Raw genomic sequence first — 12,457 nt, forward strand, 5'->3', positions numbered from 1 at the left:
TCTTACAGCGAATGCAGCGCCGGAGACTCAGGTTCCATCCTGACTACGGGTGCTGTCTGTACGGAGTTTGTACGTTCTCCCCGTGACCTGCGTGGGTTTTCTCCAAGATCTTCGGTTTCCTCCCACACTCCAAAGACGTATAGGTATGTAGGTTAATTGACTGGGTAAATGTAAAAATTGTCCCTAGTGTGTGTAGGATAGTGTTAATGTGCGGGGATCGCTGGGCGGCACGGACTCGGTGGGCCGAAGGGCCTGTTTCCACGCTGTATCTCTAAATCTAAATCTAAAAAATGCCAGGGAAAGATTGCTGTTATCCGTTGCCCAAAATAATTGGGATTGCTATTCTCCCAGTGCCTAACGTGGGAAGACACTGGCGCAGAATTCGGAGTGAGCTGGGAAGTTCATTAGAAAAGTGCGGTGGAAAATCAATTGAACTTCCCTGCTTGAGTCAGGAGCATGACATGACAGTGCAGATGCAGTCTCCTGAAAGAGAACCTTCATGAGCAAGGCAGGGCCAGATGTTGTGGCTGTAAACGTAGACAGATTGCAGATTTAAACAGAAATACAGGTTTTCCGTTTGTTATTCACTTCTCAATGATCTCTACATTTTAACGGCTTCCCATAGCCTCAGGCCTAGAAAAACACGCAGAATTGTAGTACGGTAAAAGCAGGTGACTCCACAAGATTTGGAATTTGCTCTTGAATGCTCTTTTGTTAAAGTGTACACCGAGTTTTTTAAAAAACTGATAAGTGGTGCCAATTACAGGCTAAAAAAGCATTTTAGTTATTTTAGTTGTGAACGCAACCAAGAGCCTCACTTCCTAAAAGCCCTGCTGGTAATTCCAGAGATAACCACCTAAATTCTGCTTCTAAAGATAGACACAGAATGCTGGAGTAACTCAGCGGGACAGGTAGCATCTCTGGAGAGAAGGAATGGGCGACTTTTCAGGTCGAGACGTGTCTATCTTCAGTTTAAACCAGTATCTGCAGTTCCTTACCACATATTAGGGATACTCTTTACAGAGGCCAATTAACCTATCCACGCGGACAGTGTGGAGAGAGTGTCCAGCTTCAAGTTTCTGGGCACTCACATTTCGGAGGACCTAACATGGTCCAATAACACTGCTGCGCTGGTCAAGAAGGCACAGCAACGACTGTTCTACCTAAGAAGACTGAAAAAGACTGGTCTACCCCAACAGCTGCTGACGACCTTCGACCGCTGCACCATAGAGAGCATCCTAACGCATGGCATCCCTGTGTGGTACCTCAGCTGCAGGGAGGCAGAGAGGAAAGCTCTTCAGCCTTGGAGGGCATCGACAACACACGATGCCTCAGAAAAGCCACCAGCATTCACAAAGGCTCCTCACACCCCTGCAACAGTCTGTTCGAACTTCTTCCATCGGGCAGACGATACAAGGCCTTCTACGCCCGCACCTCCAGACTCAGGAACAGCTTCATCCCCAGGGCCATAGCTGCTATGAACCGGTCCTGCTGAGCCGGATGGTCACATCGCACAGATCTACTTGCACTTTATTCTGCTTTAAAACTGTTCCAATTTGTTTCATTGAATTGTATAAATTAATACTGACTAGCTAATTAAAATTATTTCATCGTATGGGAGGCACATTCCCAATCTCGTTGTACCCCTGTACAATGACAATAAAGATATATTGTATTGTATTGTATTGTATAAACCTGCATGCCTTGGAATGTGGGAGAAAACCAGAGCACCTGGAGGAAACCCAACGTGGTTCCAGGATGAACGTACAAACTCCGCACAGACAGCATCCGTAGTCCGGATCAATCCTGAGTCTCTGGTGCTGTGAGGCATCAGCTCCACTGGTGTATCACTGTGCTGCGTGATTATTGAATTGTTATTTTGCTTCAATGTTTTGAATTGCGTATGTTTTGGTTGACTTCTTCCAAAAGTTTTTCAGTCTTTTTAAATTCTTGACATAAAAATGTAATACTGTGACATCTCTCATTTGCAGCTCGTGCAGTGTCAGATCTCTACCTTGACTTCGCCAACAGTGAAAGTCTTAGACAATAGACAATAGACAATAGACAATAGGTGCAGGAGGAGGCCATTCGGCCCTTTGAGCCAGCACCACCATTCAATGTGATCATGGCTGATCATTCTCAATCAGTACCCCGTTCCTGCCTTCTCTCCCCATACCCCCTGACTCCGCTATCCTTAAGAGCTCTATCAAGCTCTCTCTTGAATGCATCCAGAGACTTGGCCTCCACTGCCTTCTGAGGCAGAGAATTCCACAGATTCACAACTCTGACTGAAAAAGTTTTTCCTCATCTCAGTTCTAAATGGCCTACCCCTTATTCTTAAACTGTGGCCCTTGGTTCTGGACTCCCCCGACATTGGGAACATGTTTCCTGCCTCTAACGTGTCCAACCCGTTAATAATCTTATACGTTTCGATAAGATCCCCTCTCATCCTTCTAAATTCCAGTGTACACAAGCCTAGTCGCTCCAACATACGACAGTCGCTTTCAACATATGACAGTCCCGCCATTCCGGGAATTAACCTAATACTGCACGCCCTCAATAGCAAGAATATCCTTCCTCAAATTTGGAGACCAAAATTGCACACAGTACTCCAGGTGCGATCTCACTAGGGCCCTGTACAACTGCAGAAGGACCTCTTTGCTCCTATACTCAACTCCTCTTGTTATGAAGGCCAACATTCCATTGGCTTTCTTCACTGCCTGCTGTACCTGCATACTTCCTTTCAGTGACTTCAGTGTCTTGTCAGTGTGGAGGTTCTAAGCAGGGAAATCCACAGCCCAGTCAAAATTTGGGAGAGAACCTTAGATTCAAGAGTGTTGCGATTCTCGGTGGAAGATCTGGTTCAAAATGGTCTGGCTCAGCATCTCAGAAGAAAATTAAATGAACTGAAAATTAAGTAAAATGAACTGGAAGGAAAATATATCTGAGATATTCTGGGCACAAGTAGATTTCTCAGGGTAACAGGAAGAAGGTGATGTGACACTGCGGTCACGGTGGCGCAGCGGTAGAGTTGCTGCCTTACAGCGAATGCAGCGCCGGAGACCCGGGTTCCATCCCGACTACGGGTGCTGTCTGTACGGAGTTTGAACGTTCTCCCCGTGACCAGCGAGATCTGTTTCCTCCCACACTCCAAAAACGTACAGGTTTGTAGGTTAATTGGCTTGATAAATGTAGAAATTGTCCCTAGTGTGTGTAGAATAGTGAATATAAAATATTTATATATATATATATATATATGTGCATGGAAAGGACAGGTTTGGAGGGATATGGACCAAGCGCAGGGAGGTGGGACCAGAGTAGCTGGCCGGTGTGGGCAAGTTGGACCGAAGGGCAAGTTTCCACACTATGACTCGATGACTTGCTGTGGAGTCAATGGATTCTGGTCAATAGTTTATCCCAGAAATGTCAGCAGAGTTGTAATGAAGGGAACATCCATCTGCTTTGATCTGTCTTTTTCACACCTTACCCGTCCATATCTTAAGAAGGGTCTCAACCCGAAACGTCACCCATTCCTTCTCTCCTGAGATGCTGCCTGACCCGCTGAGTTACTCCAGCATTTTATGTCTATCTGCAGGCAGAAGATATTGCGCTTCAGTTTTATGTATTTAAGACCAAGTGGACCCGTTGGGCCCAAACCTCTCCTGCATTAGGGGAGCACCCTCTCCTCCCCCCCTCCCCTCCCCCTCCCCTCCACACTTCCCCTTCCCCTTCCCCCTCAACCCCCCTTATCCAACCTCCTCCCCCCTTCCTCCCTCCCTCCCCTCCACCTCCCTCCCCCTCCTTCCCCTCCCTCCCCCTCCCTCCCTAGGAGATAGATTTAAACTTTAAAATGTGAATAACTTTAAAAATATAGCACCGCTTTGAATAAAACTACTTGCATTATCACTAAAGTGACAATGGTGAGTAAGGTGGGCCTAAAATTGTTGCGCTATCGTATACCTTTTGGCTGAAGTTCAGTCACAAACAAGATAACGAATGAGAGTTTTAGTATATAGATTTTACTTTTAGAGAAAACTTATACCAATATGATATAGGTAAAAATCAATAGGATTTAACATCGCAGTGATTTCTAATTGAAGAATATGAATTTAGTTTCGTTTAGATTTAGAGATACAGCGTGGAAACAGGCCCTTCGGCCCACCGAGTCTGCGCCGCCCAGCGATCCCCGCACACTAACACTATCCTACACTAGGGCCAATTTTTACATTTACACCAAACCAATTAACCTATACATCTTTGGAGTGTGGGTTAAACCGAAGATCTCTGAGAAAACCCACGCAGGTCACGGGGAGAACGTACAAACTCCGTACATACTGCACCCTTAGTCGGGATGTAACCCGGGTCTCCGGCGCTGCAAGTGCTGTAAGGCAGCAACTCTACCGCTGCACCACCATGACCGCACAATATGAATATGTTTCCCCTTGCTGCCACAGATGAAACAATCCCTTTCTAATCCAATCTGCAAAACTATGGCCCAGGTAACCCTGAACCCTGAACCCAAGATAGACACAAAAAGATGGAGTGAATCAGCGGGTCACGCAACATCTCTGGAGAAAAGGAATAGGTGATGTTTCGGATCGTGACCCTTCTTCAGACTGAGAGCCAGAGGAAAGGGTAAGGTGAGATATAAACGGGGATGTAGAGAAATATAGATCAAATGAATGAAAGATATGCAGAAAAGTAACGATGATAAAAGAAACAGGCCGTTGTTAGCTGTGGCCTAGGTGCAAACAAGTTACAGACAATGAGACTCAACAAGACGCCAGTTAAACTAGTACAACAACTAGGGGAGGGGTAGAGAGAGAGGATGCAAGGGATGAAATTAGAGAAGTCAATGTTCATACCGCTGGGGTGTAAGCTGCCCAAGTGAAATATGAGGTGCTGTTCCTCCAATTTGCACTGGGCCTCACTCTGACAATGGTGGAGGCCCAGGACAGAAAGGTCAGACTGGGAGTGGGAGGGGGAGTTGGAGTGTTTGGCAACCAGGAGATCAGGTAGACGAAGGTGGACTGATCCTCAAGCCAGTCTTGGCCCCGCCTCACTGCCCACTATCCCCGCATGCCTGCACCTATAGTTTCTGTGTGTCGTGGGCAGGAGGAGCAGGGTTTCCCTATCTGGCAGGTGGGTGTAGAGTGTGTTTAGTTTAGTTTGGCTTGGTTTAGAGATAGAGCACGGAAACGGGCCTTTCGACCCACCGGGTCGGCGCCGACCAGCGATCCCCACACATTAACATTACCCTACACACACAAGGGACAATTTACATTTAGTCCAAGCCAATTGACTTACAAACCTGTACGTGGGAGGAAACCGGAGATCTCGGAGAAAACCCACGCAGGTCACGGGGAGAACGTACAAACTCCGTACAGACGGCTCCCGTAGTCGGGATGGAACCCGGGTCCCCGGCGCTGCATTCGCTGTAAGGCAGCAACTTTACCGCTGTGCCAAATCGCTTGTGGTGTGTGAGTATGTCTCTGGCAGCTTATTCTGAAGCCCTGTTCTGCGGATTGCTCAGGCAGCCTTTGGAGTCTCTCTGCTGTCAAAGGTTTTTCGAACATTTTATATGTCTCTGATAGTCACAGGCAATTAAATTCTGTTTAAATTGCTTGATGTAATTAAGCTGTTTAAATTATTACTTTTTTTAGAATTCATTAAAGAATATGTTCTAACATTAAAATAAAGTGAATAAGACACCTTACCTGCACTTAGCTTCTCATAGGTGAGGTACCCCAATTAATGAAACAGAGAGACCTTCATGCACCAACTCACCTTGTGATGAGAGTATGGATCCACACATGGTGAAATTGGAGTAGCCTTTCACCCCATCAGCTGTCACATACAGCACATAATCCTCCGACATTTTTCCCACCTCCAACGGGATCCCACCACAGGCCACATCTTCCCATCTCCACCCCTTTCCCCAGAGACCGTTCCCTCCGCAACTCCCTGGTCAACTCGTCCCTTCCCACCCAAACCACCCCCTCCCCAGGTACTTTCCCCAGCAACCGCAGGAGATGCAACACCTGTCCCTTTACCTCCCCCCCTCGACTCCATCCAAGGACCCCCACAGTCTTTTCAGGTGAGGCAGAGGTTCACCTGCACCTCCTCCAACCTCATCTACTGCACCTGTTGTTCCAGGTGCCGACTCCTGTATCTCGACGAGACCACACGCAGGCTCGGCGATCGTTTCGCTGAACACCTCCTTCAGTCCACCTAAACCTACCTGATCTCCCGGTTGCTAAACACTTCAACTTCCCCTCCCATTCCCACACTGACCTTTCTATCCTGGGCCTCCTCCATTGTCAGAGTGAGGCCCAGCGCAAATTGGAGGAGCAGCACCTCATATTTCGCTTGGGCAGCTTACACCCCAGCGGTATGAACATTGACTTCTCTAACTTCAAGTAGCCCTTGCTTTCCCTCTCTCTCTACCCCCTCCCCTTCCCAGTTCTCAGCCCAGTCTGACTGTCCCCCTGATTACATTTTATCTCTGTTTGCTTCGTTGCCACCTTCTCCTTGCTTTCATTTACCTAGAAACTGCATCTCTTCTGATGTCTCGTTTTCACACCTTGCCCTTCCTTATCTCTCTGTCTCCCTCTCCCCTGACCCTCAGTCTGAAGAAGGGTCTCGACCCGAAACGTCACCCAATCCTTCTCTCCAGAGATGCTGCCTGACCCGCTGGGTTACTCTGTCACACTGTGTCTATCTGTGGTGAAATTGGCTTTTATTCTTCTGCAGGTGTCTGCTGTGGAATAGATAATAGACAATAGACAATAGACAATAGATGCAGGAGGAGGCCATTCGGCCCTTCGAGCAGCACTGCCATTCAATGTGATCACGGCTGGTCATTCACAATCAGTACCCCGTTCCTGCCTTCTCAAGTCAGCAGAAGATTGAGTCTGGCAGCAGCAGATTCATCCATGCTGGACTTTGACCATCAGCATGTCCACGGCTGTTGTATCTACACCTGCACAGAAACATAGACATCCCGAGGTGCAAATGTCCCCATAGAATAATTAGGTGGGGAATAAGGAACGCAGAGGCCATATGTGCAAGTAAAAACACTTCAAAGGTAGACTGGAGTGCTGGAGTAACTCAGGGGGTCAGGCAGCATCTCAGGAGAGAAGGAATGGGTGACGTTTCAGGTCGAGACCCTTCTTCAGACCCGTTTTATTTCTTCCTAAAAACACTTCAACTTCTTTAAGGTCAGATTTTATTCATATCCGGGTGCCTGAACAATTTTCAGAAGCACAAAGTCTCAGGTGTGTCTGGGTGCAGTTATTTTTGAACTTGTCTCACAGATTCCGAAGTCTGGTCCATCAGGTCACCGTGTTCCACTGGTCAGCGAATGGGTTTTTAATGATGAAGTGTTTGGATAGCTTGAGGTTTTAATGAAGCTTCTGACAGCATGTGATGTATCCTTGGCAAGGCGTTTGACATCCAGGATTGAGAGGCAGTGCTATCTTCAAATCTCCACTGCTCCACAGCAGGTGATGTTGTTCGACCTCAGTGAATGTGCCTCTCTGATTTGTTGATTCTTTGTTTGGGCAACAGAGGTTAGTGGGGCGGAATCCTCATCTCTCGTGCTAGAAATGTTACCTCATCATCAGGAGCTCTCTCGGCCGGCAGAGTTGAGTTGCTGCCTTGCAGCACTTAAAGAGACCCGGGTTCCATCCCGACTACGAGCGTTTGTCTGCACAGAGTTCATACGTTCTCCCCGTTACCTGCATGGGTTTTCTCCGAGATCTTCGGTTTCTTCCCACACCCCAACGATATACAGGTTTGTAGGTTATATGGCTTGGTGTAAATGTAAATTGTCCTGGATGTGTGTAGGGTGGTGTTAATGTGTGGGGATCGCTAGTTGATGTGGGTAGACACAAAATGCTGGAGTAACTCAGCGGGTCAGGCAGCATCTCGGGAGAGAAGGAACAGGTGACGTTTCGGGTCGAGACCCTTCTTCAAACTGATGTCAGGGGAGGGGGCGGGACAAAGATAGGATGTCGTCGGAGACAGGAAGCCAGTGGGAGAACTGGGAAGGGGGAGGGGATAGAGAGGGACAGAGGAACTATCTGAAGTTGGAGAAGTCAATGTTCATACCACTGGGCTGCACGCTGCCCAGGCCCAAGTAAAAAGCGAAAGCCAATGGAATGTTGGCCTTCATAACAAGAGGAGTTGAGTATAGGAGCAAAGAGGTCCTTCTGCAGTTGTACAGGATCCTAGTGAGACCGCACCTGGAGTACTGTGTGCAGTTTTAGTCTCCAAATTTGAGGAAGGATATTCTTGCTATTGAGGGCGTGCAGCGTAGGTTTACTAGGTTAATTCCCGGAATGGCGGGACTGTCGTATGTTGAAAGACTGGAGCGACTAGGCTTGTATACACTGGAATTTAGAAGGATGAGAGGAGATCTTATCGAAACGTATAAGATTATTAAGGGGTTGGACATGTTAGAGGCAGGAAACATGTTCCCAATGTTGGGGGAGTCCAGAACCAGGGGCCACAGTTTAAGAATAAGGGGTAGGCCATTTAGAACGGAGATGAGGAAAAACTTTTTCAGTCAGGGAGTTGTGAATCTGTGGAATTATCTGCCTCAGAAGGCAGTGGAGGCCAATTCTCTGAATGCATTCAAGAGAGAGCTAGATAGAGCTCTTAAGGATAGCGGAGTCAGGGGGTATGGGGAGAAGGCAGGAACAGGGTACTGATTGAGAATGATCAGCTATGATCACATTGAATGGAGGTGCTGGCTCGAAGGGTCGAATGGCCTCCTCCTGCACCTATTGTCTATTGTCTAATATGAGGTGCTGTTCCTCCAATTTGCGCTGGGCCTCACTCTGACAATGGAGGAGACCCATGACGGAAAGGTCAGACTGGGAGTGGGAGGGGGAGTTGAAGTGCTGAGCCACCGGGAGGGCAGGTTGGTCAAGGCGGACTGAGTGAAGCTGCCGCTATTTGATGTGGACTCGGTGGGCCGAAGGGCCTGTTTCCACACTGTATCTCTAAACTAAACTCGTCTCTTTCCATTCTTTGCCCACATGCACCAAAAGCAGGGCACATTTGGAATGTGTGTGTTCCTGAATTTACATATCATTAGCCATAGCCACATGATTATTTGCCACTCAGCTCTGATTAGTGTGCAGAACGTTGCTTGTGCAATGTGCATGTGTAAGGAGGAAAATAGCGACTTTGTGCATGTAATTGTCGAGTAATTAAAGTTATTTTTTCCAGCAGGTTAAAAATAATCATAGCATTGACAGCTTTCTGGTGCAGAAAATGTTCTCTTGTCACCTCCAGCATTTTGTTAACTCCACAATATATATTTTTTCTGTTTTCTTTCTTTCCTCAGTTTTAAAATCCCTCCACTCATGTCAACAGCACAAGCTGAAGTTGAAGTCAGGACAGGCAGCATCTCTGGAGAAAAGGAATGGGGGACGTTTCGGGTCGAGACCCTTCTTCAGTCTGGTTCATCTCAAGTCAAGTCAAGTCAAGTCAAGTCAAATTTATTTGTCACATACACATACTCGATGTGCAGTGAAATGAAAGTGGCAATGCCTGCGGGTTGTGCACAAAAAGAATTAGTTACAGCATATAAATAAAGTTAATAAGTTACTAAACATAGCACAAAAAGTGTCGACAAAAATTTAGTCTCTGGGGTTATAAAAGTTGACAGTCCTGATGGCCTGTGGGAAGAAGCTCCGTCTCATCCTCTCCGTTTTCACAGCGTGACAGCGGAGGCGTTTGCCTGACCGTAGCATCTGGAACAGTCCGTTACTGGGGTGGCAGGGGTCCCTCATGATCTTGCTTGCTCTGGATCTGCACCTCCTGATGTATAGGTCCTGCAGGGGGACGAGTGTAGTTCCCATGGTGCGTTCTGCCGAACGCACTACTCTCTGCAGGGCCATCCTGTCCTGGGCAGAGCTGTTCCCAAACCAGACTGTAATGTTGCCGGACAGGATGCTCTCTACAGCCCCAGAGTAGAAGCAATGAAGGATCCTCAGCGACACTCTGAATTTCCTCAGTTGTCTAAGGTGGTAAAGGCGCTGCTTAGCCTTACCCACCAGTGCGGCAATGTGCGTTGCCCACGTCAGATCCTCTGCGATGCGGACTCCCAAGTATTTGAAACTGCTCACCCTATCCACAATAGACCCATTTATCTCCAGCGGCGTGTACGTCCTTGGATGTTTAGCCCTTCTGGAGTCTAAAGAATTACTGTCCATCACCAACCTTGCCTCCTAGACTGGAGCGACTAGGCTTGTATACACTGAAATTTAGAAGGATGAGAGGGAATCTTATCGAAACATATAAGATTATTAAGGGGTTGGACACGTTAGAGGCAGGAAACATGTTCCCAATGTTGGGGGAGTCCAGAACCAGGGGCCATAGTTTAAGAATAAGGGGTAGGCCATTTAGAACTGAGATGAGGAAAACCTTTTTCAGTCAGAGAGTTGTGAATCTGTGGAATTCTCTGCCTCAGAAGGCAGTGGAGGCCAATTCTCAGAATGCATTCAAGAGAGAGCTAGATAGAGCTCTTAAGGATAGCGGAGTCAGGGGGTATGGGGAGAAGGCAGGAATGGGGTACTGATTGAGAATGATCAGCCATGATCACATTGAATGGTGGTGCTGGCTCGAAGGGCCGAATGGCCCCCTCCTGCACCTATTGTCTATTGTCTATTGTCTATCTGTTTGCTCTGAAGTTGAAGCAAAAAAGGGTGATTGTAGCCTTTGCCCCTATTTTCATTTTGGAAAGTGGAAGAGGAGAACTGGATGGCACTCAGGACAAAATAAAACACCATTCAGCAGTGCTTACAGTCTTAAAATACCCATTGCTGGGAGCAGGGCAAAAGCACAGAGAGACGAGAATGAATGGGGACCAGAAAGGATTCAGGTACAGGAGCAAAGAGGTCCTTCTGCAGTTGTATAGGGCCTTGGTGAGACCACATCTGCAGTATTGTGTGCAGATTTGGTCTCCTAATTTGAGGAAGGACGTCCTTGCTATTGAGGCAGTGCAGCGTGGGTTCACGAGGTTAATCCCTGGGATGGAGTCAAGTCAAGTCAAGTCAAGTTTATTTGTCACATACACATACACGATGTGCAGTGAAATGAAAGTGGCAATGCCTGTGGATTGTGCACAAAAAGAATTACAGTTACAGCATATAAATTCAAGTTCATACAGAAAAGACAAAATTTAGTCTCTGGGGTTATAATAGTTAACAGTCCTGATGGCCTGTGGGAAGAAACTCCATCCCATCCTCTCCGTTTTCACAGCGTGACAGCGGAGGCGTTTTCCTGACCGTAGCATCTGGAACAGTCCGGTGCTGGGGTGGTAGGGGTCCCCCATAATGTTGCTGGCTCTGGATCTGCACCTCCTGATGTATAGGTCCTGCAGGGGGGCGAGTGTAGTTCCCATGGTGCGTTCTGCCGAACGCACTACTCTCTGCAGGGCCTTCCTATCCTGGGCAGAGCTGTTCCCAAACCAGACTGTGATGTTGCCGGACAGGATGCTCTCTACAGCCCCAGAGTAGAACCAATGAAGGATCCTCAGAGACACTCTGAATTTCCTCAGCTGTCTAAGTTGGTAAAGGCAATGCTTTTCCTTACCCACCAGTGCGGCAATGTGTGTTGTCCATGTCAGATCCTCTGTGATGTGGACTCCCAGTTATTTAAAACTGCTCACCCTATCCACAGTAGACCCATTTATCTCCAGTGGTGTGTACGTCCTTGGATGTTCCTTGGAGGGACTGTCATATGAGGAAAGATTGGAAAGACTGGGCTTGTTTTCACTGGAGTTTAGAAGGATGAGAGGGCATCTTATAGAGACGTATAAAATCATAAAAGGACTGGACAAGCTAGATGCAGGAAAAATGTTCCCAATGTTGGGGGAGTCCAGAACCAGGGGCCACAGTCTTAGAATAAAGGGGAGGCCATTTAAAACAGAGGTGAGAAAAAACGTTTTCACCCAGAGAGTTGTGAATTTGTGGAATTCTCTGCCACAGAAGGCAGTGGAGGCCAATTCACTGGATGAATTTAAAAGAGAGTTGGATAGAGCTCCAGGGGCTAGTGGAATCAAGGGGTATGGGGAGAAGGCAGGCACGGGTTACTGATTGTGGATGTTCAGCCATAATCACAATGAATGGCGGTGCTGTCTCGAAGGGCCGAATGGCCTCCTCCTGCACCTATTTTCTGTTACTATGTTTCAATGACAGCCTGAGGCTCCACAGTCCCAGATGATTAACTGGAACTTCGAGAAATGATGTCAAATGATTTATCCTGGATAAAAGAAACTATAAGTTCAGAGCCAACATCTCTTCTGGCACATTGACTTTTCGTTTCATCGCGAAAGGTCAGTTGAAAAACAAAACCTCTGAACTGACATTTTGAAAGTGATATCTCTGCATTTTCAGCTAGTGTAGAAATATTTCTCTGTTTAAAGGGCTTGTTGGAACAATTC

The sequence above is a fragment of the Rhinoraja longicauda genome, chromosome 7 (genome assembly GCF_053455715.1).
Source record: "Rhinoraja longicauda isolate Sanriku21f chromosome 7, sRhiLon1.1, whole genome shotgun sequence".
In the NCBI taxonomy this organism is placed as follows: Eukaryota; Metazoa; Chordata; class Chondrichthyes; order Rajiformes; family Arhynchobatidae; genus Rhinoraja; species Rhinoraja longicauda.